The 26,431-nt window shown below is 43.0% G+C and overlaps 1 protein-coding gene and 1 long non-coding RNA gene across 5 annotated transcripts in view; both read left to right on the top strand.

The window, feature by feature from the left end:
• The window catches only part of CCNY (cyclin Y), a 391,131-nt gene that overhangs the window by 127,777 nt on the left and 236,923 nt on the right, over window positions 1–26,431 (top strand). Inside the window, exon 2 of one of the 3 annotated variants that reach the window (XM_023539755.2) lies at window positions 4,615–4,750. The exons of the other annotated variants lie outside the window; for them this stretch is intronic. The gene's annotated coding sequence lies outside the window, so the exon portion shown is untranslated. The remainder of the gene's footprint in view (window positions 1–4,614; window positions 4,751–26,431) is intronic. 3 annotated transcript variants of the gene reach the window in all.
• LOC111748022 (uncharacterized) overlaps window positions 21,846–26,431 on the top strand; it is a 28,725-nt gene continuing 24,139 nt past the window's right edge. Inside the window, exon 1 of one of the 2 annotated variants that reach the window (XR_010321975.1) lies at window positions 21,846–26,320. This is a non-coding gene — a long non-coding RNA (uncharacterized LOC111748022). The remainder of the gene's footprint in view (window positions 26,321–26,431) is intronic. The other variant, XR_002783960.2, reaches the window with a different exon arrangement.

Below are 26,431 nucleotides of genomic sequence, written 5' to 3'. Positions count from 1 at the left end.
CTCCCTCAGCAAGCAAGGTTCTGTCACCTGCATGTTGTAGCCTGTTATTGTGTCTTTCACCAATTCTGATGCTGCGTTTTTCTTTGTAGTCCAGCTTTTTGGGTTATATATATGTATGTATGTGTGTGTATGTATACACACACACACCCCCGCTGCCACCAAGTCGATTTCAACTCACAGTGACCCTATGGGACAGAGTAGAACTGCACCACAGGGTTTCCAAGGAGCGACTCGTGGATTTGGACTGTTGACCTTTTGGTTAGCAGCCAAGCTCTTAACCACTTTGCCACCAGGGCCTTCTCTCTGTCTCTCTCTGTATATACATGAGTATATATATATATGCACATACATACAAATATGCATATACTTGTACACATATACATACATATATTTAAATTCTGATTTATATGGATTTTTAGATTATTAATAAACATTTTAAAGCATCTTGAGAATTCATGATTCCAGTATATAGCAAAAACTGAAGTGCCCAAGTACCATTTCGATCTCTCTTCTATCATGAAAATACCCCAGACGACTAGAATTGATGTTCATCTGGTATTGAAAGGTTCAGAGAAGTTCATGGGATTTGGCTGGAAAAGGAAAGAAAGGTCAATTTCTTTAAATCCTAGAGATACGTGCATATGTATCCATATGGCCCCGTGCCCAGACACAGAAGGGGATAACTTTGTGTGGTGGAATTTTGGTGACTTAAGTTATGGTGTTGTCTTAGTTATCCAGTGCTGCTATAACAGAAGTACTACAAGTGAATGCCTTTAACAAACAAATTAATTTTCTCACAGTTTAGAAGTCCTAATTCAGGTTTAATTGAGGGCACTGGCTCTAGGGGAAGGCTTTCTCTGTTGGCTCTGGGGGAAGGTCCTTATCCCTTCGGCTTGTTTCCGGATTCCTTGGAGGTCTCCATGTGGCTTCGCATGTGTCTTCCCCCATCTCTGCTCCTCTCGCTTGCTTGTTTAATCCCTTTTATATCTTAAAAGAGATTGATTTAAGGCTCCCAATCAAAAATCTGTTGCCCTTGAGTCGATTCTGACTCATAGCAACCCTGTAGGACAAAGTGGAACTACCTCATAGGTTTTCCAAGGCTGTAATCTTTATGGAGGCAGACTGCCACATCTTTCTCTTGTGGAGCCCTGGTGGGTTGGAACCTCTGACCTTTCCATTAGCAGCTAAGTGCTTAACCACTGTGCCGCCAGGGCTCCTTGATTCAAGGCACACCCTTCACTAATCCTGTGTCAATAACATAAAAGAGAAAACCCATTCCCAAAGGGGATTATAACCATAGGTGTCCTGATGGTACCGTGGTTAAGAATTTGGCTGCTAACCCAAGGTAGCCAGTTTGAATCTACCAGCCACTCCTTGGAAACTCTATGAAGCAGTTTTACTCTATCCTGTAGGGTCGCTATGAGTTGAAATTGACTCCATGGCAATGGAGTATAGGGGTTAGGATTTATAACACATATTTTTGGGGTCCACAATTCAACCCATAAAAGGTGGTTAGGCCTCTTTGGGACCTAATGGCAACTTACTATGTCTTTGTTCTTAGTCTACTTTAATGTTAGGTTGTTCATGTTTCTGAAATTTGTATTAGACTCATCTGCTCCCCAGGCGATCATTGGGAGTTTGAGAAATAACAAAACAGTAATCACAATGATCATATTTGTTGCGTACATTTATATAATGTTTACTCTATGCCAGATGCTGCTTCCAGTGGTGTACATCTATTAATTCACACTCAAAATAACCGTATGAGAAAGTAACATTATTCTCCATACTGGAAGACACACTGAGGCATAGTGAGGATAAGTGACTTGCCCAAGGTCGCACAGCTAGTAAATGACAAATGGAAACTTTCCAACATTAACCAGTCTGTGGTTGCCACTTGGGGTAGGGTGTCTGTTGCAGCCATCAGATCCGTAGTTTCTCAAAATAAAAAGTTCCTGTATTTGCAGCAGTTATTTAGACTAACCTGATTAGATATTTTGGTGGGAGTTGGGAGTGGGCTAAAGAGAACTGAAAATGTTATGAGACCAAGTAAATCTGTACAGCACTGTCAGTTCTGGGTTTTGTCTCAACATGATTGATGGCAACTTCATCCGTTATAGCTTAGTTGTCAGTCATCCTTGACAACTCAGTTTCTTCCTCATCCCATATCCAATCTGTTAGGAAAGCATGGCTCTGTCATAAGAATATATACAGAATCTGACCAGTCCTCAAACCTCCCCTGCAGCTCTTCTCCGCTAGGCCGCCAGCATCTCCTGCCAGCTTCCTGACTGGTCTCCCTTCTTTCATCCTTGCCCCCTACAGTGTTCTCAACATAGCAACTGGAATGGCGTCCTTTGAAAACTTTAAAACATTACTCTGCTCAAAACCAGCATTGACTCCTCATTCCACATGAATAAAACCCATTTCCTTACAGTGGACTCCAAGGCTCTGTGTGGTCTGCCTGCCTTCCTCACTCACTCACTAGCTCCTGTCACACCAGCCTTCTTCCACACTGTTCCTTGAACACTCCAGGCACACTCCCACCCCAGGGTCTTTGCTGTATCCCTCGCCTGGAATGTTCTTCTCCATGTATCTTCTTGGCTAACTCCTTCACCGCCTTTCATCTTGGCTCAGGTCTCACCTTAATAATTAACTCCTTTACCGCCTTCCATCTTGGCTCAGGTCTCACCTTACTAACTCCTTCACCGCCTTCCATCTTGGCTCAGATCTCACCTTACTAACTCCTTCACCGCCTTCCATCCTGGCTCAGGTCTCACCTTAATAACTAACGCCTTCACTGCCTTCGATCTTGGTTCAGGTCTCACCTTAATAACTAACTCCTTCACCACCTTCCATCTTGGCTCATGTCTCACTTTAATAACTAACTCCTTCACCGCCTTCCATCTTGGCTCAGGTCTTACCTTAATAACTAACTCCTTCCCCACCTTCCATCCTGGCTCAGGTCTCACCTTATCGGTGAGGTCTTCTCGATCACCTGTTTAACTCTTTTCTCTCTAGCCCTCCAGGACTCCTCGCTGATTTTCCCTACTAGCTTGCAAGCTCTGATAGGACTGGGATCTTCGCTTTTCTTCACTGATGTAACCCAAGTCCATAGAATAGTGCCTGATACCTTGAAGATGCCCTGTGCCTATTTGTTGAATGAGTGAAGCTTGCCGTTTAAGGACTTGTGAGTCAGAGCATCATTTTGTGTGTGTGTGTGTGTGTGTGTTGAGTGGGGAAAGCAGAATGGAAGGAGAGCATGAGCAGGACTTGCCATAAGGAAGGGAGAGTGGATATGAAACGATTTGGTTTCTTTGAGTTTTAGCCCAATAGGTAGCTGATAGGGTGAAGTCTTGAACATGAAACTTAAAAAATGTTTTAAAACATAACAAAAGAAACAGAATATCGAACCCAAGCTGAAAGGAAACCCTTCAATGGAAATCTAACAATGTGAGAGGTTTAGTCTTTTTTCCATCTGTCTTCCTTATCAATGGCCTATGCCCTGAGGTACTGTAAGAAACAAAATGAGGCTAAAATTCTTAATAAACCAAAAATACTAGAGGAATAGATGTTGTTGATTTTCTTGTATTAAAGGTGAAGTGTGTTCCAGGATATATGGCAAACATAGCCAGAGAAGCTAGAAGCCTAACAGACTTATCCTAACAAAGGTATCAGTGCAGTGTTAAGGCAGTACTGGAGAATAACTGGAAAAAAGGCCCGGTCTTTTCTTACATGGGTCAGAGGACAAAGGAGCCAAAGAACAAAGGAGCCGTTTAAAATCTGAGTATCTGTTGTAGTAGTAACTTCAGTTATTACCCTTGGTTTTCTGGGTATCCACAGTCTGTTTAACTTCATGTCTTCAGTGTTTTTTTTCTTGGGTCTCTGTCCCGCATTAACATTTCCAGTCTTGGGGGCAAAACCATGCTTGCGGGCTTTGATTCCAGACCATTTATTAGCCCAGCTGTTTGCGAGATGTGGAAAGAAGCTCCATCCAAAAAAGCCTGGGCTGTCTGCATGTTAGCAGTGTTGAGAATTGCATTTTAAAGACTTGCTGTGGAGCCTCTTAACCAGAGCACTGTTAGGACTCTGTGGCCTCTCCACTTCCACTTGTGTGAGTATTTTCCTTTCTAATCTAGAGTCATGGAGCCATTTGGTCCCATACCCTCAGTTACAATAAGGAAACAATCTCTAGGGAGTGAATCCTCTTGTCAGGTTATGCAGATAACGGACATAGTTGTGGAATAGACTGTGTGTTAACGCTGTGCCAGGTACTGTGCTAATTATTTGACTTGCATTATCTTTTGGAGTCTGGGGTTAATGCGAATGGTTAATGCGCCAGTGGTTAATGTGCTTGGCTGCTAACCAAAAGGTTGGAGGTTCGAGTGTACTCACAGGCACCTTGGAAGAAAGACCTGGTGATCATGTCCACAAAATCAGCCATCGGAAGCACAGTGGAGCACAGTTTTACTCTGACCCACGTGGGGTCACCACGAGTCAGAGTTGACTTGACAGCAACTGTTTTTTTTTTTTTTTTTTTTTATTGTCTTTTCAAATCTTCTCATCATTGCCCCCATTTCATGGTAAGGAAATTGAGCCTTACTCAAGTTTCCTCAGCTCGTTTAGTGGCCCGGGTCAGATCCAGCCCACCGTCACCTGCCGGAGCGCCGTGCTTCAGTCCTCGTCTGCAGCCCAGACCTCCCGTGCCGGGCCCACACCCACTCGTGCCTGCAGAGATCGGCAGCCATTGCAGGTATGCTTCTGGCTAGCAGTACTTTGTGATTAAGAAATTTGATTGTTATTTTTCTGTCTACTTCTTTAGAGAAGTGAAGATTAAATAGTTCTGTGGAATGGTAGATTTCTCATCCTTTTTCTACAAAACTGATTTTCTCTCTGCCATCTTAAGGAGATCAGTGCTTTACATTTCTGGCTAGATGAAACCAACTGTCAGAAGATTACAACCATTCCTGCCCAGGAAGGGGCAGAACCAAAGGGGAAAAAAATGATAGGCAGGGCCTGTGAATGGCTTTGAAATTCTTTTCTGACCATACAGGGCCAGAGGTTTAGCTCTCGGCATGTCATGTACTTGAAGGAAAATCTGTTTGCTATTTTTCAAGGAGGGTTACTGACTAAAGTATACCGGTGTTACACTTGGTGTACTTCAGGATAGGAATCCTTAATGATTCAGCATTTGGGTTGAAAAGTTGAGTCCACGGCAATAGTAGTTGCTCTAAGCCCGTCTCATACTTTCTGTATCACTTTTCAGCTTGTAGCTGGAAGAAGGGAGAGAATTCCCTTTCACTGCAGTTTTTCTAATCATCTAGGAATGTTGAGTAGTCTGTTGCTGTGATCCTGGGTAGGAGAACATTTACTCTGTGCTCCGGAGAGGCAGCATTATTCTGTCCTGCCGTTGGAACAAGGGAGAGGCTCACAGAGAGTATACTCAGGGGGTGCATCTCTCAGGGGGCTTATAGGGCACTGTCCTAGCTCTGGAAACTCTGGGGGTGTGGTGGTTAAGTGCTAAGGCTGCTGTCCAAAAGCTCAGCAGCTCAGATCCACCAGGTGCTCCTTGGAAACTCTGTGGGGCAGTTCTACTCTGTCCTATAGGGTTGCTATGAGTCGGAATCGACTTGATGGCAATGGGTTTTTTATGGTCCTAGCTCTACAAGTTGGATAGTCAGTTGGATAGGAGGGCAGACAGGACAAGCCAAATAATTGGAAGCCTTGTGTTCCAGGCGTGGCTGTGCCGGTAATTGTGAGGCCTCCATCTTGCTAAGCCTCACTTTCTCCTGCTTAAAAAATGGAGATAGAAATACAGCCTTGCTTTATGCTGTGAGGTACTGTAAGGATCAAAATGAGGCTCAAATATTTAATAAACCGAAAAGTACTAGATGCACACATGTCGTGAACATATTGTTTTTCTTTTTTTGTATTAAACGTGAAGCTTGTCCCAGGATCTACAGCAAACTGTGTTTGAACTTTGAATAGTCAGAGAAGTTGAATGCCTAACAGGCTCATCCTAAGCAAGACATCAGTGCAGTGTTCAAGGCGGTACCAGAAGGCCCACGGGAGTTACAGAGCTGAGTGGGGTGAGGTTACGCAGAGCCCATGACCTTTGCATGTGATGCTTGCCAGCTGTAGGATTTGGAATAGGAACATTACCCTTTCTGGCACTCATTGCTGCTTTGAGTTGCATATTTCCAAGGTAGCACCGTGATGCCATGCGGTGAACATGGGATGAGGCATAGGAGAGAGCTGTTCCCACTCCAGAGAGTTACGGAACTTGCCCCCCGGGCAGTCTGCTGACTGTATCCTGTCAGTCACATTCATAAGAATGTTGACATACATTCTCAGGTAGAAGCTGGAGCCTGTTCTTCAAAGAATAGGATTTTGAGGCATACATAAATGTACTTTATTAAAATATTGATTTAAAAAGGGAAGCTGATGGGCTGAAAAAGAAGCTCAGGCAGCCCTGAGCAGATCATTGGGGGGCTGTTTGTGTCCTTTTCTTTTGGGAAAGAGTCTGGCTAGACCCAAGTTGCAGAGTGCTAGGAAGATAATCTAACCTACCTCTCCTTTCCTTTTCTCAACTACTTACGCTGCTTATAGCTGTCTTACGTCTAGGGGCTTCTTGTGCTATCCAATCACTTGGAGAAGTGGTTATGCTAAAGCTAACGTTGAGTGTTTTCAGTCTGACATTACCGAAATTGGCAGCTCCGTCAGGTCAGCAAGGTTTTGCCTGGAAAGTCTCTTAATGACTCTGAGAACAGAAGTTATTTCAAGGATTGGTTAACTGTAAGTTGCTGAACTCTGGGCTGTTCTGTTGCCCCGCCAGGAAGGTTGCTTTTAAATACACGGGTGGAAGACCTTGAAATCTTTTTTGTTTTCCATCTTTGCCAGAATAATGACGTTTTGTGTATATGTTTGACTTTGTAAAGAAAGAATTTTTTTTTTACAAACTGGAAGGCAATTCTGTAAACGGAGTTCTGAAATGTTTTGGGCAATGGTGACACCTCTGACCTGTCTAGGCCACTAGTCTCTCATGATTATACTGCTTTGATTAAAATGAATTATTTCTATCTGGTTTCTTTATAGACATGCTACTAAAGATATGTAATTTTTGTATGCACCTTTTTTTTTTTTTTATTGTAGTTAGGCTGTATCATTTTAGTTCCTGCATCATTATTTTCTGGTCTTTCTCCCTGCTGGAGATGTGTCCTGGGGCTTCACTGGGTGGGATAGGTGTGCGTGCCACATTCACTAGAGAGATACCAGGCATCAGCAGACACTTCAGCTGGCTCCTGGTACTGACCGGGGTACAGCTGGGGGACACTAAAGATAATTGTCAGCAGCTACAGTTACATCCTTGCAGTTTTGCTTTGTGATTCTTGCAGAAATCTTAGTTGGATGATGAATTGCAAGTCATTTCTGTTTCGGACACCTCTGATTGTAGCCTTCTGACTCTAGGAAAGATGAATAGGAGATATTTGGCATATACGTATATTATATGTCTTACTTACCTAATGCTGCTGTAACAGAAATACCACCAGTGAATGGCATTTAGAAACAGAAATTTATTCTCGCGGTTACGAGGCTAGAAGTCCGAATTCATGGCACCAGCTCTAAGGGAAGGCTTTCTCTGTCTGTTCTGGAGGAAGGTCCTTGTCATAGTCTTCCCCTGGGTGTAGGAGCTTCTTGGCACAGGGACCCTGGGTCCAAAGGACACTCTCTGTTCCTGGTGGTAAGGAGGTCCCTCTCCTCTCTGTACCAATTCTCTTTTATATCTCAAAAGAGATTGACTCAAGATACAACCTAATTCTGTAGATTGAGTATTGCCTCATTAACATAACTAATAACCTCTAATCCTGCCTCATTGCCTTCATTGAGGTTAGTTTAGGATTTACAACACACAGGAAAATCACATCAGATCATAAAATGGTAGACAGGCATGCCGTACTGGGAATCATGGCCTAGCCACATTGAGATATATTTTGGGGGGACATGATTTGATCCATGACATTATATATATAGTGTAACATACAAAATATCTGTGTTATGTATCTGTCATGTGTAATAACTATATATTGCAAAACTGTGAATGTTATGCTTAAAACATTTTACAAGCAAGAAACTCTTTACTTTGGATGAATGCTTCTCTTCTTGGGTAGGGACAAAAAGGAAAAGAGAAGTTATTGAAAGATATTTTGTTCATATTTGGCAAACGTCTTGTTTCACTCCTAAACTTATGTGCAGACTTAGCGCTGGTCAGAGGATTAGTTCATACGTGGGGAGGATAAGAGGTCTGTGCTTGGCTTCCCAAGAAATGATTTTACTCTAAATTCAGACTTTTGTCCATTAACAAATACATGACTCCTCCAGGGTTTCAGCTTTTCCATGGTGTGTTCTCATACTTACCTTTTATGTGATTTCGGGTCCTTGGAGTAGGTTTGTAGATGTGGATCCTGACTTTGGGTAGTTGTTCAAAAGTCCAGGCTTTGGTACCCCTCGTATATCCTGTCGGAATTTATCCAATGAGAAATGATGTTATGATGCTGTTTAATGTAGTTTCCAAAATTTCAAATTCACAAATTCATTAAGGCTTACTTTCACTTACGGAGCCCCGGTGGCACAGTAGTTAAGCACTCGGTGCTAACCGAAAGGTTGTTTGTTGGGACCTGCCAGCTGCTCCATGGGAGAAGGGTGCAGCAGTCTGCTTCCATACAGATTACAGGCTTGGAAACTCTATGGGGCAGTTCAAGTTCTCTGTCCTGTAGGGTTGCTATGAGTCGGAATCGGCTCGATGGCACTGGGTTTGGTTTTTGGTTTTATAGTATTACTTTGGTCAGTTTATATAGATATTTTATTTTTCCTACTCATTGATAAATGCTAGTTCTTCTCCACAGCCTCTTTTTTTCTCAAGCTGTGTGTAAGTAAGTGACGACTGTTATTTTAATGTGTTGCATTTGTTGCTTCATGGCGTGAACAGCTTCAGTAAACAGGGTTTACATAGCATTAGAGCTTGCCTTTTGTCTCCTGAAAGAAGTTGGTGTTCCTGAAGGGATACCAGTAATTTGTTCTCTTCAATTTTAACATATGTTTGACTCTTACTTTTATATGAAGTGAATCTAGCATCTGACTTTCCATTTCTTATCTTCTGCGGTAAGAAGTCTGGAGGAAGCCTGATAGAGCCAGTGTTACTTCAGAAAGCGTGACTTTGGGTATCAACCACATGGGAATAAATCTGAGGGGTAGAAATGTGTTCTTGCTTTGCAAACTGCGTCTGTGGAAGATTGTCGTTGGCCACAAATCTTAGGTACCATGCATCCTGTACAAGCGCACTTGGCTGTTTGTTGAGTTCTTTTCTTAAGCAGATGGGATACTGCTTGGTGACTTAGGTTCTGAAGCTCTGGGCAGTCCCTGGGTCATGGAGTAGAGGACGTGAGTAATGGGGATATGGGGGAGCTGTGGTAGCCTTACAAGGATGGGATGAGTCAGGGAGGACCCAGATGCAAGCTAGCACACACTGAAAAAGCCAGGCAAGGCCCTAAACGTCATCGGTGCCATTTAGGTGCCTCTGCACCCTTGAGAATGAATGGCTCGAGAGCGCCTGCAAGCAGGACGATGGTTTTCAGGGTAGATGGTAGGGAGAGGCCGTGTAGACATCTGGCATGAAGCCAGGGGGCTAGATATCTGGCACAAACATCTGTTCCTTTCACGTAACTAAAGAGGAACGTTTGTTAAAGCCTGAGTTGGGTTTCTTGAAAATGAAATTTATTCTCTGTGTCTGGGATATTTTATAAGAACACATTGTGACAGGAATGGGAGAAAAGAATGAAGGCGATTGCGGGAAGGAGTGCTTGGCCAAGGTGAAAAATCAGAGAGAGAAAAGATGATGTAGGATGCTGAACTTGGAAGGCAGCCTGTTGTTAGATGACAGCCCCAGTTGCCTCAGCTAGGTGTATGAATACAAGATGGCCTAACGCAACCTTGGCAACCCTGGTGGCATAGTGGTTAAGTGCTACGGCTGCTAACCAAAAGGTCGGCAGTTCACATCCACCAGGTGCTCCTTGGAAACTCTTTGGGGCAATTCTGCTCTGACTTGTAGGGTCACTATGAGCTGGAATCGACTCAGTGGTAATATGTTTTGTTTTAATGCAGCCTTGCCCTTGTCACTCAGACTCCTGTGTCTTCAGCCTCCATGTGTCTTCACTGTGGACGTGGAAGGTTGACAGTGAGGCATCAAACGAATACTTTTTCCCCGATGTCTATGGCTTTATTAACGTTTGTGTCCAGTAGAGAAGCACAGTCTCTAAATCGAGTATACAGTTTTTAGTTTTCTATTCCCTTAACTAATTTTCATAGATGAGTTTCTGCATTGATTAGCCATATTCACAAATCAGAGTATATTTTCTGAGTCTAGCTTCTTGGGTGAAATTCAGGGATACTTTCAATAAAGCAGAAGTTCTTAATGAAGTGTAACCTCAGCACTCTGGACATTTTGGGTCTGGTAGTTCTTGGCTGGTGTGGGGGAACTGTCCATTGTAGGATGTTTAGCACCATCCCTGTCCCTACCCCTAGTATCCCCTAGATGCCAGTAGCAACCCCCCCCAAGTCATGACAATCAAAAATGTGTCCAGACATTGCCAAATAAAAAGTCCTCTGGGAGCAGCTCCTTCCCTCTCCTTTTTGGGAACCATTGAGAACCGTTGAGGATCTAGGATTTAGGGCAGCGATTAGAGTGACCTCCTAATGGTTCTGCTGTCTTTGCATCTTTCATTTGCACACATTCAAGGCCACTGGATGGAGTCACAGACTCTAGGTTGCACAGCTCCAGGAGGTGCCGTTAAGACCCATGTGGATGATGCCCATTCTCTCCTCTTTTTGAAGAGGGCTGCATTGTTCATTTTACCTTACTTACGCCGCGAGGCACTGATGGTTCAGTGGTAGAATTCTCGCCTTCTGTGCCGGAGACCTAGGTTCATTTCCCAGCCAGTGTACCTCCTGCAGCCACCACCTGTCTTGTCACGGGAGGCTTGTGTGTGGCTATGATGCTGAGCAGGCTTCAGCAGAGCTTCCAGTCTTCAGATGGACGAGGAAGAAAGGCCTAGCAGTCTGCTTCCGAAAATCAGCCAGTGAAAACCCTGTGGATCGTGAGAGTCCTCAGCCTGTCCAGCAGGGTTTTGTTTCGTTGTGCATGGAGTCGCCATGAGTCCGGGGCCAACTGGATCGCAGCTAACAACAACGATTTATCCACCTCGTGTTCTAAGCTGGCCCTCCTAATGATACTATTGACAGAAAAGACATTGCCCGCAGTTGTTACATTGGACGATAGAATTGCTTTCTGTCTTTAACCAGAAACTGTATAATCTGTATACTCAAATTCAAAATGTTACTTAGTTCTTTTCCCTTAGGCCTTCTCCTTTTTTTCCTGTCTTGGTGTAGCATACCATACTGGAAGGCATGGTTCTACTTTTCGGCAACAGTTTTGTTGCTTTAGTTTTTAATTTTAAAACCAGCTAGTTCTGCGTGTAGCTTTTTCAGATTTTGTTAGTACTCACAGTGAACTTCCTTTCTGATAATGTGCCCTGATGAAAAATATAAAATACAATGCCTGCTAGAGGGCCAGTGAAGCTCCAGCCTTGCTTTAGCTTGATTTAAGTGCTCTATGCAATTTGGAATTTTTGTGCCCTCTTGAAATCACATCATCTACAGCATGACAGCCTGGCCTCCTGAGGCAGGGGGTGAACAGGGTGGATGTTTGGTTCAGGGGCCTGGCATTTAAGGACATCCTTGGTAGGAAAGTTGCGGAAAACACCCTCGTTGTGTTGCATCATTGCACTCTTAGGGAAAAAAATATTTGGGATGAGCCTGTTTAAATGATTTGATTTCAAGCACCAGTTTCTTTACTTGAGCACACTGCCGCTGGAGTGAGGAAGTGACAGTGTGGGTTTCTTGAAATGGAGGCTTAGAAATTCAGCTCTTGATTTGTAACTTGCCTAGGTGAAGAAGGCTAAAAAAAAGTGGTGGTATAGGGTTCCTGACAATTAAACGTTACCTCTAAGAATATTTGAGCCAAAAATGTCAGTCCCTTAGAAGTAAAAAATTTGTAAATACAGAAATGGAAGTCATTACTGAAGTTGAAGGTATTTTCCAAAGACTGATGTTTGAAAATGCATAGTCAAGTACTGCTATGCCGTGTAGCAGACCGTTTGTTAGGCAAAGTTACTAATTATAGAAGCGTAACTATTCATTAGAGAGGTGGTTTTTAAACACCCACGGTACAGAGTACAGAGGGAAACTGGCTCTTTGGGCCATCAGTAGGGGTTTAACAATGTCCCCTGTGGAAAGATTGAGCACCGTGATGATTTCTGAAGCTGGCTGGCTGTGCAGAACCATTTAATAGCATTATAAAACTGAGTATCCTCGTTCATGTGGCACACACTTCAGGTAGTGATATGGAAGATGAGCTGTTCAGATGGAATTAGGCCATTCTTCTTGTATTCCAAGGGTTCTCCAAAGTGACCTTAAGTCTTGCTTTTTGAGTGACTCTGACTCTGCAGGCTAACCAAGCCAGCACACACCTTTTTCATGAGGTTTCTTTGGGACGGTCCAACCTCACCCAAGTTAAGTATATTCTTTAGTTCTTTCAGCTGTTTTCCAAATGCAGACAGTGGAGACAGTCCTTTTGGCGCAAAATGAAAATACGGTGAAACCACATAGATTTGTACTGCTTACACAGAGGCTCCTTAGCAATTTGCAGGGACCAGGGGTGTCATTTTCAAGCAAGGAAAATAATGATTATCAAATATTTTAAGTATTTCCATTTTACGTATATAAACCATTGGAAGTAGGTTTTTTGTTAATGTTAGTCTTTTTCTTATTAAGTGCCCTTAGAGGATCTGTTTTGGTGAGCAGGTAACTAGCTAATTATAAGGATATTATGTATAAAGGGGTATTTATAATATGCTTGAGATCACCTCTTAATAAAGACTAACGTTCTCCTTGAATGTCTTCAGCCTAATAATCTATATAGCCATTTTCCTTTAATTTGGTGATTGAATTTAGCCATTCCATGGTAGGAGCTATCACTGAGATCTAGGTTCCCAAAAAAAAAAAAAAACTCCACTGCCGTGGAGTCAATTCCGACTCATAGTGACCCTAGATCTAGGTTAGCCATGTTGTTTTGTTCTTGTCTGTTTATCTTGTTGTTAGCTCCCGTCAGTTGATTCTGACTCATGGCGACCCCATGTGTGCAGGTGGAACTGCTCCTTAGGGTTCCAAGGCTGCCACCTTTCAGAAGCAGGTTGCCAGGCCCACCTTTTGAGGCACCACTGGGTGGATTAGAGCTGCCAATCTTTCAGCTAGTAGCTGAACGCCTAACTTTTTGTGCCACCCAGGGACCCCAAATTATTTATCTAATGGTTAGGTACTATTCTGAGATGGCTGATGTGTGACATTTTGGCCTTCATTTCGCCTGTTTTATGCCACTGAAGCCTGTGTTCAGAATACACATCTCTTGTTACTATTTTTAATTTGAAAATGACTGTTAATGCCGATGGTGTTATCAGTGTGTGGGGTGGCTGTGGTTGAAAATCTGACCTCAGACTCAGCTCTCTTCTTTTTTGGAGTTCAGAAGTGGCAACAGATCTTTAGCTTGGGATTCTTGCTGCAGCTAAAGGTGTTATGTAAGGAGCAGGATGCTAGTTTTGGAAGGAGTTAGACAAGCTGAGAAGTTAGGGAAAGTCCTTTTCCTTTTAAACTAACATTTCTTAAAAAAAAAAAAAAATTTCTAGCAAGTGGTAAATCCCCTGTGTGGAAGTGTTTTTAGAATGTGTGCTTTTTAACTACAGAGAAGAAGTTGAAGAGAAAATGGAATCTGGTAGGCAAAGGTGGGTTGAGAGATGTCTGTTCTCTGTCACATTAGGGAGGCATTAGTGCCTACTATGGCAATGGGTTTTTTTTTTTTTTTTATGGCTAGGGTCAGCCCCATGACGATTGCAGGGGTCCCCAGCTATGCTAGAAAGAAAACCAAAGACAGGTTGCCGTCAAGTTGATTCCGACTCACAGCGACCCTATAGGGCAGAGTAGAACTGCCCCATAGGGTTTCCAGGGAGCAGCTGAACTTTTAACCACTGTGCCACCAGGGCTCTAAGCCCCCAAGAGAAGGGCGTTTTCTAGAAGTATGGTAATTTGATACCCCCATTGGAGTTCTAGGTTCAGTCCTTCAGTCAATCAACAAACATTTATCAGTCCAAGTACCAAGTGCCGGGCTTCCTGCTGGATGCTGGGAATACAAAGATAAATATTAATTGGACCTTGACTTCATGATCTATTAGGGCAGATAGGCATGCAAATAAGTGATTACAGCGCAGTATAAAGGGACAAAAGGAAGGCAGGAGTGGTTACCTCTGCCCCGAGTAGTGAGGGGAGGTGGTCAAGGAAGCCTTTGCCAGGACAGCGTGATAGGTAAGGGCAAGAGGAGTGGGGCTGGAGAAAAAGCAGCTGAGGGCGTCGCAGACGGGGATCCGCCTCTGAAGGGTCCTGGGGGGACTGGTGTGGAGGCTGAGCTTGAAGCCAGCAGGTAATGTTGAACTTGTTGGCCTAACTCCTGAACATCTAGTTCAGTGGTTCGTGCTCTTTAGGAGGACGTTTGTTCTAAAAGATAGATGACTTCCCAGGGAATGGATTTGCACTGGAGTGCAGTTTCTTGTGTATCTTGTATATACGCTTGATTCTGGAAGGCGAACATACAGAGTTGTGATGTGAAAGAAAGAATAAACATCTTCACAATTGTAAAAGGAATCTGCTGCTATTTTTGTGAGTACTAGGAAACCTGAGGGCAGCGCTGATTCAGTGGTAGAATTCTCGAGGGAGTACCAGGTTCAATTCCTGGCCAGTGCACCTTAAACACAGTCACCACCTGTCTGCAGGTTTGCATGTTGCTGTGATGCTGAATGCAAGGAGACGTGGTGGTGCAGTGGTTAAGCACTTGGCTACTAACCAAAAGGTTGGGGGTTCAAACCTGCCAGCTGCTCTGTGGGAGAAAGATATGGAAATCTACCCCCGTAAAGTTTATAGCCTTGGAAACCCTATGGGGCAGTTCTCTGCTGTCCTGTAGGGTCGCTATGAGTCGGAATCCACTTGTCAGCAGTGGGTTTGGTTTTGGTTAAAATAACAAACATTTGTTACCACTCAGTTTCTGTGGGTCAGGACTCTGGGCACAGTTTAGCTGGGAACCTCTGGCCTAGGATCTCTCATGAGATTGCAGGTAGGCTGTCCGCTGGGGCGAAGTCATCTCTAGGCTGGACTTGGGGAGGATCTGCTTGGGTGCTCGCACACGTGGCTGTTGGGAGGCCTCAGCTCCCTGCGGCTGATGGCTGTAGGCATTAGTTCCTTGCCACGTGGGCCTTTCCATAGGGCAGTTTACAACATGTCATCTTGTTTCTGCCTCCTGAGCAAAGGATCTGAGAGAGAGAGATAGAGAGACCCCAAAGAGAGAAGCCACAGTCTTTTTATAACCTAAGCTCACAGGTAGGAGCCCTGGTGGTGCAGTAGTTAAAGTGCTCAGCTGCTAACTGAAGGGCTGGCAGTATGGACCCAACAGCCGCTCTGCCGGGGAAAGATGTGGCAGTCTGCTCCCATAAAGATTTACAGCCTTGGAAACCCTGCGAGGTAGTTCTACTCTGTCCTACAATAGGGTCACTATGAGTTGCAATCGACGTGACACCGGTGGGCAGTGGTTAAGCTCACATGTGACGTTCTATCACTTCTGTTTGCTAGAAGCAACTCACTGAAATCTAACCCACACTCGAGGGGAGGAGATTACACAGGAGTGTAAATACCAGGAGGTGTATTGGGGGCCATCTTCGAGGTGCTTACCACAAGTATTAATTAAAATTCTTTTGGTTGTATGTAATGGAAATTCACTAGAAGGTACTTGAATAGAACAAGGAGGGGGTGGGAAAATTATTGACAGTATACAGGATGGGAGTATACATGGAGCCCAGGGACAGGGAGCATAACTGAGGCTCATGAGGAGTTGGGGTGGGAGTTAGACAATGTGTGGGAACTGAGACAGCTGTGTCTTTCAGTATCTTGCAAATTCTCATCAGTCTTCATTGATCTTGTTTCTCTGTTTCTCAGATTTATTTTTCTGTAAATATTTTTCTCTGTTTATAAAACAACTCTCTTTTTCTACACATGTTGGAAATGGCTACTTCAATATCCTCAATTCTGGGACCACAAAGGAGTGACTAGAATCTGTGTTCCAATCTGTTCCCAAGACCAAGGATTGAGTTGACTTAGCCCAGATAACAGTGGCACCTGTTATGCAATGAGAAGGGCAGGCCATCCAAATATGGCTGCAGGAGCCTTACCCCTGTTTTTGTGGGGTTGAGTGACAGGAGTGAAGTTGGCAGGGGGCGTGGTTGGGAAAATCAAATTTCAGAGAAGGATATCTGGGAACAGTTCTCTCAAATACATATGTTAATACTCATATTTGATTTTTCCTAAGAAATTCTCAAATATAGTATAGCTGAAATGAATTAATTTGCATGAAACTAAAGTTGGAGATTGATATGCAAACACTTTTGCAAAGAGTACCTTTAGAGGAAAGCATGTGTTTAGTGCTTCTGTTCTACCTCCGACTTTTTTGAGTAGTGCCTGGGGTCATAAAAGCTTGCACAGGGACATCCAAGTTACAATAACTGATCTCTGTTTGCCTGGAGCAATAGAGTCAGGCAGAGGAAGAGGATACGGAATGTGTGGCTCTCTGCCTTTGTGAGCAACTGTCGCCTTTGCCATGGGATCAAAAGAACTGGATGGTGCCCGGCTACCACTACTGAACAGCTTGATCAAAGTTTCTATAGAAGAATCCTGGTCAAAAGGGGAAAAATGCAGAAGAGAATTTCAAATTATCATAGAACCCAGGGAAGCCCTGGTGATGTAGTGGTTAAGTGCTATGCCTGCTAGCCAAAAGGTCAGCAGTTCGAATCTACCAGGTGCTCCTTGGAAACTCTATGGGGGAGTTCTGCTCTGTCCTGTAGGGTCGCTGTGAGTCAGAATTGACTCAGTGGTAACGGGTTTTGGTTGGTTTATGGAATCCAGGCATACTGGAGCCCCTTGAAACTGTTACCCTGAAATAATCTTTAAACCTTAAACCCAAAATATCTCCTGTGGTTTTTTTTTTTCTTTTAAACCGAACAGTAGTTCAACTTAACAATTAAAAAGGGTCTGCCTTGAGCATTATGTTCTTTTAAGAACTATGTATATGGGAGCAACTTGACAACAGCAACTCGGAAGATTAGATGGGAAATTTAGGGGGCAGTGAGTTTATGTTAATGAGGGAAGAACAATTCAGAAAAGGAGGGTGAGAATGGTTGCACAACTCAGAAGGATATAATCAGTGTCACCAGATGGTACATGTAGAAACTTGTATGTTTGGCTGTGTATATTAACAACAACAACAACAATAATAAAATAAAGTTAAAAAAGTCTTTGAGACTTTTGTTAACTTGAAAGCTGAGAAACTAACTCATTATTAAAATTCCTGTTTTTTTTTTTTCCTTTAGTCTTACTGTCTTTCAGCAGTTGGCCCATGTAAATTCCGGGTTTACCACTTTGAAATGTCCTGATGCTGTGGACGTCTGTCAGCTTTCCCATCTTAGATCACTTTTTTTTAGCAGCTTATGTAACTTAAGATGAAATGGCATTTCTGCTCAGTTCTAAATCTCCCCATGTAGTGTCTTTGTCGGATTTTTTGTTTGGCTTTGATTGATTTCAATAAATTATAAAGAAGCAAAGAAAGAAAGAAAAGAAAAAGGCCTTTGTTGACGGTTTTGCACACGTTTACTTCCGTAACCTCTGTAAGTGGCATACGCTTTGACTTAGCCGTAAGAGGTTTTGTATTATAAGGTTAGAAACGGAAAGCCTTTCCTGGAAATACTTTTCATTTTGCTTTGTAGATAATTTAGAAGGTTAAGCCTGTAAAAGCGAAAGGCAGTTCACCAGTGGTATAGTTGATCAGTTTTGATTTTTGTTCTTGGAGTTTGATTTGAGCAGCTCAGTAGCAGGAGCAATTAAAGCAGATAAACCCGTTGCCGCCAAGTTAATTCTAACTCATAGCGACTCTATAGGGCAGAGTAGAACTGCCCACTGGGTTTCCAGGGAGTGGCTGGTGGAATTGAACTGCCAACCATTTGGTTAGCAGCCTGAGCTCTTAGCCACTGCACCACCGGGTTCCCTAGAGCAAATTAGTTTGTGGTAAATATTAAAGTTAGCACATCTTAAGATGCTTCTTTATTGATCAAAACCCACCAGAGTGGTCTCTGGGAATTACCATGTGGTGAATAGTTTGGACCTGAGTGGGTGCAGCTGGTGGTGTGAACGAGGTGGGGAACAAGGCAAGTGACGTGGGGCACGGGGGCTCCTGAGACTGGAAGAGTGCTTCTGACTGGTGGGTCCGCTGACTTCAGGAAGTTTGCTGGGTGGGGCTCCTTTGGAAAAATCTACACCTGCCATTTAACCTATTCACTTATTAATCATACAATACTCCATTATTGTGGAACTTAGGTTTGGCGGTAATGCTGCTATTTACTGTTAGACCCAGGTAGGAAAAAAAGCCTGTGCGTATCGGAGTTGCATAGGTCTCTGGGAAGGTGGGACAAGTGTCTCTAATATGTTATTATTGATTGCTTCTTTATGATCCATTCTTTCTAATCTTCTTCCTTATAATCCAGTCCCTCTCCAGTCATGTCACTGCCTTGCTAAGACCCCTCTTTGGCTCCTGTTTGTGGTTAGAGTAAAAGACAAACTCCTTCCCATAGTCACAGTCGTCCAACGGTTTGGTCCTCGCACGTAAGCCTCATTTTCTCATATGGTTACATCAGCCACAGGGGCCTCCTTTGTGTGTGTCAGGTGTGTCCCTACCTCAGGGCCTTTGCGCTTGTTATTCCTTCCGCCTTACACGCTCTGCCCATAGATCACTGGGTGGCTGGTTCCCGGGCATCCCTCAGGTCTCAGCCCAGATGCTGCTCCCTCAGGATCTTTCTTTCAGAATGCAACCCAGAGAGGTAAACCCTCCCGCCACTTCCCCAGCCCTACCACTCTCTATTGCTTACTTTTGTTATACAGTGTTTACTGCAATCTGAAATTATCTTATTTATCTCCTCAAGAATATAAACTCCATGAGGATAGGGGCTATGTCTGTCTTGACTATGGCTCTGTTCCCATCACCAAGAACAGTATTTGGCGCTTAGCAGATCCTCAGTAAATATTTGAATGACTGCAGATACTGTATTTAACATCTAACATTTCTCTGTGTTTCTTGACCTTGGCATTATTGAAGAGCACAGGCCAGTTATTTCGTAAAATAACCCTTGATTTGGGTTTGTTTATTTATGTTTCCTTTGGATTAGATTCAGATTGCGCATTTTCGGCAGGAATCCCACTGAAGTGGCAACATGCCCTTCTGAGTGCCAAGTATCAGGAGGCATGTATTGTCCGTCGGTCCCAGGGCTGGTGATGATAATTTTGATCACTTGGTTAAGGCAGTATCTTCCAGGTTTCTCTAGTACAATGTTGTTTTTTCCTTTGTAATTAGCACGTAATTTGTACAGAGATTGAGACTGTCTGAATATCCTGTTCCTTATCAAACTTTCATTCATAGTTTTAGCCTCATTGATGATTTTTAGCGCCACAGTTTTTCTGTGTTTTTAAATAAGCGTTCTATTGTAAGGCAGAGTTCTTCCTTCTTCCATTTATGTACATACCTGTGTGGAGCCATGGATTCTTGTTTCATTCGGTGACTTGTAATCTTTTCTTATCATTATTTATTTGGATGCAGAAATTGTCCCTGATTTGGCCAGTAGGAGCATCTTCAGGCTGAATCCTCTGTTCTTTTGGTATACCCTCCTCATTCTTTTTTTTTTAATATGATTTATTTTATTATTGTTGAGAATATACTCATCAGAACATATACTAATTCAACAGTTTCTGCTTGCGCATTTCGGTGATACTGCCTACTTTCTTTGAGTTGTACATCCATTCTCATCCTCCTCTTCTGAATTGTTCCTCCCCCTTCTCATAAACTCACTGCCCTGTAAGTTTCCTATCATCGAATCTTTGAGTTGCTGTTGTCAATTTGATCTCATATAGATAGATCTTAAAAGAGCACAGTGCTCAAGGCAGACATTCTTTACTAGTTAATCTAAACTATTGTTTGGTTTAAGAAGGCTTTGGTGGATATTTTTGGTTTAAGGTTTAAAGATTATCTCAGGGCAGTAGTTTCAAGGGTTCATGCAGCCTCAGTAAGTAGTTCCAGAATGTCTGGATTCCATGAGAATTTGAAATTCTCTTCTGCATGTTCCCTCTTTTGATGAGAATCTTTGGTCAACCTTTTCAGTGTAGGTAGCTGGGTACCATCTAGTTCTGGTCTCACAGCAAAAGAGGCAGTTGTTCATGGAGGCAAATAGCCGCACATTCCATATCCTCCTCCGATTCCTGACTCTCCTTCTTCCTCTGTTGCTGCAGGCAAGTAGAGATCAGTTATTGTGCCTACAACAGCTTTTCGTCATTCTTTGAGCACTTCCTTACTTAGTAGCAGGAAATCTGCCTCTTAGAAATAATTTTTCTCTTGGTTTGGAAAACGAGTGTTTTCTTCCTCTCTTGAGAAATACAGATTTTTTTTTTAGTTTCCTTTACAGGGCATCACAGTAACATCAATAGCCAGTCATGATGCCTGATAATGTGACCTGGAGCAAGTCTTATTTTTTTTAACTTACAAGATTTTACCTGCTATTTCTGTGAAATCAAAGAACAGTAGCTTATCAGTTTATAGCTCAGGGACAAAATAATGTTGTGTGAGATGATCAGCAGTGTTTATTGAACACTGTCAGTGCACAAGTCGTTTTACCTGGAGCTGGAAAGAATTAATAAAGGAAAGTGAAGTAGAATGTACCTCTGCTCTCAAGAATGGCGGATTTAGTGGAGGAAGATAGACTGATTTTATATCTAAGAATATAAATGAAGTGGAAACGGTGAAGTTTAGTAGCTAACAGTCGTCTCTAGCCTGTTCTCATGTAAAGTTACTTTTTGATTTGTAGCAGTAGTCAGGCTTCAGAACTTGGGGCCGTTTGTGAACACTTCCTGACATGGTTAAGACAAGGCTAAGGCCAGGGCCTGACCGCTTTGACCAGTAAGGACACAAAGAGCCACTTTCAGATTTAGATTAGTTATTACTTTCATGGCCAGAGAAACGTAGAACAAGCCGAAGGTGCCAGCTTTCTGTAAGTCTTGTCCAAAAAACAAAAAACCAAACCCAGTGCCGTGGAGTCGGTTCCGACTCATAGCGACCCTATAGGACAGAGTAGAACTGCCCTGCAGAGTTTCCAAGGAGCGCCTGGTGGATTCGAACTGCCAACCCTTTGGTTAGCAGCCGTAGCACTTAACCACTACGCCACCAGGGTCTCCAAGTCTTGTCCAGCACACCAAAAAGGATGACACTGAAACGAGAGGGGCAGGGTGACTACAGTGTGAGTTATGAGGTACCCACTGCCAAGAAGCCACGTGTGGACTACAGATCAAAAAATGGTGCCTGTCGAGTTGGCTCCAGCTCGTGGCAGCCCCGTGTGTGCCAGAGCAGAACTGTGCTCCGTAGGGTGTTCAGTGGCTGATTTTTTAGAAGTAGCTTGCCTGAGGTGCCTGTGGGCAGACTCTAACCTCCAACATTTCAGTTAGCAGCCAAGCGCGTGAACTGAACTACCCGGGGACTGGAGATTGCAGTTACGCAGTTTTGTTTTCTGTAGTTCTCTTCAGGGTGGGGTGGGCAGGGGAGGTGGGAGGGTGTAGAGAAAGCCGGGAGGCATCTTGACAGCCACCAGGGAGATTGGAGGTTGGGAGGTGAGTGGGAGATGGCCTCCTAGCAGCTCCTTACAAGCCTTCCGTCCTCTTGTGTTCTGGGTGCACCCAGGACTCAGGTTAGCTGTGGTTTAGGCCTTGCCTGCGTGGCCTGTTTGGATGCTTGCAAGGCCACCAGGGCACCACGGTGGAGCTGTGTCCCCGTGGTCCTCTTGCTTTGTGCTGTGACTTGATGCCTCCACGCAAGCATGGTCCTCTCACCTCTGGATGGTGCTCACCTGGCTGTCTGCTCCCCACTGCCCTGTCCCACCTGTCTCCCCTGTCTTCAGAATCTGTTCCATAATCAGATACTGTATGATTCAGGGTGCTCTTGGGACCCTTTCTTCTGTCTGCCCTACTCTTTATAGCCAACCTAAGCTCACCAGATGACAGTTGTTTGAGAATCCTAGGCCGTGCTGTGGGGGGATATATCCAGAGCCGCTGGACCCTGCCAGTGTTGCCTCACTGCTTGTGCCAGCCGTGTTTTGAAATCTTCATTTTTGATGAACTGTGTTGTCACTTAATCTTAAACATGGTGTGGGTAAAGTTGATGAGGAAGGTGGATTGCCATATTGAACTTACCTTTATGAGGCCAAAATGGAAGATGAGAATTCTTAAATTTTATTTTTTAAAGGTAATATTTGTTGTTTTCTCTCCTCAAATACGGAAGCAATATATTCATTGCAGGAAATTTAGAAAAGTACATAGAAAAAAATCATGTATAGCCCCACCATCCAGAGCAATGCTTGTTTAAAATATTTTATACTTTGTATTTTATATTAATGTGAATATTGATATATAAGAGCATCTCAATGGTATGTTGAGATATTGTATACAATGTATATATTAAAAAACAAAGAATGCATGTCTTCGGGTCAGAAGGTAAGCTTACATGATGGGAATTTACCAAAATATAGATATTTGTTTATCCATTGATTCATTTTCTCTCAGATATGTGTATTTTTATATATACATGTAGATAAATTTCTTTCATAATGGGGATTGTGCTGTAAATATGGTTTTATGTTTTTCATTTTCTCTTATAAAATTAATACTTCTAAATAATTTTCTAAAACATGATTGTTAATTACTGGAGGTAATACTTAGAGTGTATTATAATTTATTTAACCAATCTAACAATAGTAGTTATCATAGCATTTATTGAGTCCTTAGAGTTAGATTTTGGTCCTTCAGCTGTTTTTTTTTTTTTAAACTCTTACCAATAGTAATATAATATTTTCCTTGCCTGTCTTTGGGTGTTTCCTCAGGATGCATTTTTAAAGTCATTTTTTTGAAGCAAGGGAATGAAACTTGTGATACGTATTGAGTAAGCAGGAGATAAAATACTGCATATGTTATTTTTCAGTTTTATGTGGGTAATTTGTAATGTAGGTTTGAGGATTGGCATTCTACTCACTGGAGTCTTTGTTAATTCACTGAAAATATTTCCTGAGCATTTGCTGAGGACCATACATTATATTAAGTACTTGGGTATCACAAAGACATACAAGACATTGCCTCTGACTTCTAGGTCACCAAATTCTGAACGTGACGGTGACCTGTATACATTATTATTTAAGGTAGCATGTTATAGGTACTATGCTAATTGTACAAAAACAACAACCGAAAACCTTGTTGCTGTCAAGTCGGTTCCGACTCACAGTGACTCAGTAGGACGGAGTAGAACTGCCCCATAGAGTTTCTAAGGAGTGGCTGGTGGATTCGATCCGCCAACCTTTTGGTTAGCAGCTATAGCTCTTAAACACTGTACTACCAGGGCTCCAGTTGTACAAAACCAACAATAGAACGTGCTGTAAAATGTCATAGATGGAAGAGATGACTTTTGGCTGGGGTGATCTAGGACAGTGTCTGGGAAGAGATGGGTTAAGAGCTTGGCTTTTGGGTAGGTGGTTCTTAAAAATAGAAGAACAGTTCAGGCAGCAGGGGATGGCTGTAGGAAAAGCCTGTTGTTGGCTACCATTGAATCAACCCCCAACTCATGGCGACCCCATGCACAATGGACTGTTGTGATCCATAGAGTTTTCATTGGCTGATTTTTGGAAATAGATTGCCAGGCCTTTCTTCCTAGTCTGCCTTAGTCTGGAAGCTCCATTCAAATATGTTCAGTATTATTACAACATGTAGCTGTGCATGAGGCGCATTGGCTGGGAATTGAACCTGGGTCTCCTGAATAGACGGTGAGAATTCTGTCACTGAATGACCAATGCTTAGAGGTGAGAGAGTACGAGATGTATTTGAATCATAGTGAAGGGAGCCAGTGTACTCAGAGCAGAATAATCCATACAAGTTTTGGGCCTACTGCAACCTAATGGGTTCCTGTAATGTAGGGCCCTGAATATCAGGCCAGGGAGTGCCAGGTTTTGGGGTAGTAGGATTGCTTATATGGGGATGAGACGGGAATGGGAAAAACGCTGGAGCCGATGAGATCAGGTTCATTGGTTCAGTGAGAAAGTCAGAGTGTGGGATGGTTGGATTGGAAAGGGAGTTACAGGAGCTACTCCACCGCTGTATCCTCCTTCAGACATCACAGGTAGGGTAAGACTGCAGTCAAAGCAAAGGCTTTTAACAAAAGCTGCATCCCCTGCCCCGACATTGAATCATTATTGAAAGAATGAGCAAAGAAGCAGTGTAATTTTGTGCCTCAAGTTTGCAGAGAGAGGGAGGGTTCAGAGTTGAGCCTGAATTTTTGGAGGATGGGTGACTTGGACGATTGACGTTTTGTTGTTTTTGTTAGGTGCCATTGAGTCGGTTCCGACTCATAGTGACCTTATGCACGATAGAATGGAACACTGCTCGGTCCTGCGCCATCCTCACAGTGGTTGCTATGCTTGTGCCCATTGTTGCAGCCACTATGTCATTCCATCTCCTTGAGGGTCTTCCTCTTTTTTGCTGACTCTCTACTTTACCAAGCATGATGTCCTTCTCCAGGGACTGATCCCTCTTGATTACATGTCCAAAGTATGTGAGATGTAGTCTTTCCATCCTTCTAAGGAGCATTCTGGTTTTACTTCTTCCAGCACAGATTTGTTTGTTCTTTTGGCAGTCCGTGGAATATTCAATACACCAACACCATAATTTAAAAGCATCAATTCTTCTTCAGCTTTTCTTATTCATTGTCCAGCTTTCGCAAACATATGAAAACTAAACTTGTTGCCTTCAAGTCCATTCTGACTCATAGCAACCCTATAGGTCTGAGTAGATCTGCTTCATAAGGTTTCCAAAGAGTGGCTGGTGGATCCAAACTGCCAACTTTTTGGTTAGCATCCAAGCTCTTAACCACCGCACCACCAGGGCATAATGCAGGTTGTTAATGAGTCTTCCTCCAGTCCTTTCTGACCACTAGATATATGTTTTAAGCTAGTTAAAAATTATGTATTTAGCTGATTTAAAAATGTCTGGGAGGGAACAGATATACCATTACGATGCACTTAGAGTGTGTGTTCATAATGAACGAAACGAACCCCTTGCTGTCGAGTCAATTCTGACTCATAGTGACCCTATAGGACAGAGTGGAACTGTCCCACAGAGTTTCCAAGGAACACCTGGTGAATTTGAACAGCTGATCTCTTGGTGAGCAGCCCCATAGCTCTTAACCACCACGCCACCAGGGTTTCCATGTGTTCATGGCAGTGTAAAATACAGAGAGATGACGTATTTCTAAAGGGTTTGAGATTCTTACATGAAAGTCAGCTTTAACAGGTTCATTACCTACTTTAGTATGTGTTTGAAGCATTCCACTTCTGTGAATTGTATGTTTTTGTACTTCATTTTTTCCAGCTATTGTTTTAGTGCTTTTTTTTTAAAATGAGTTTTTTAAATAGATAACTCTTTTAATTGTAACTTACAAAACCATCTTCTTTTGCAGATCAAGTTCTTCATCAAATCACAGGCTGTGTAAGGCTGACTTTGGGAATGGTTGGAAGTGGGGAATCGGGTCCTCCTCAGAATGTGGGAATTTCTGTCCTGCTTTGTCCTAGTGCTTGGTTTAAGTCCAAGATCACTACGTAGATGGAAACTCATCAGTTAAAATATTTTTTAACGACAAGTGGACTAAAGCAAATGCGGTTTGTATCCTGCTGAACTTTGGACGTTAGAGCTTCGGAAGGTGAAAAATTCCAAATGCAGTGAGGGACTTCTATCACTGAGAAGGTCAGGAGATTCCTAATCTTATCAGTCTCAGTGTAAAGAGGAAGATAAAACCAGCAGAGGAGGACCAAGGCCCAGACTGTACTGGGCTCCATACTCTGTTCAACAGTCACTCCTGTGTCAGACTTACCTGGTAATGTTTACTGAGCTGGGGAGGCTTGTGGAGTGAGCGCACATAAGATGGGTTGTCTTCCCTGGAGGACATTTGAAATTGAGAGAAAGCAAGAGTAACCAGATTTGATACTCAGCTGGAAAAGAAAATGTATGTACATATTTATGTTGAATTTGTTTTTATGATACAGACTTGATTTGCGTAGAAAAGAGTGGTTGTCTTTTTTTTTTTTTACTTCAGTCAAAGCAAAACCTACATTAA

Source organism: Loxodonta africana, chromosome 4, assembly GCF_030014295.1.
Source record: "Loxodonta africana isolate mLoxAfr1 chromosome 4, mLoxAfr1.hap2, whole genome shotgun sequence".
Lineage (NCBI taxonomy): Eukaryota > Metazoa > Chordata > Mammalia > Proboscidea > Elephantidae > Loxodonta > Loxodonta africana.
Note: the sequence above shows the minus strand (reverse complement) of the source record. Positions and strands in the feature narration are given on the sequence as shown.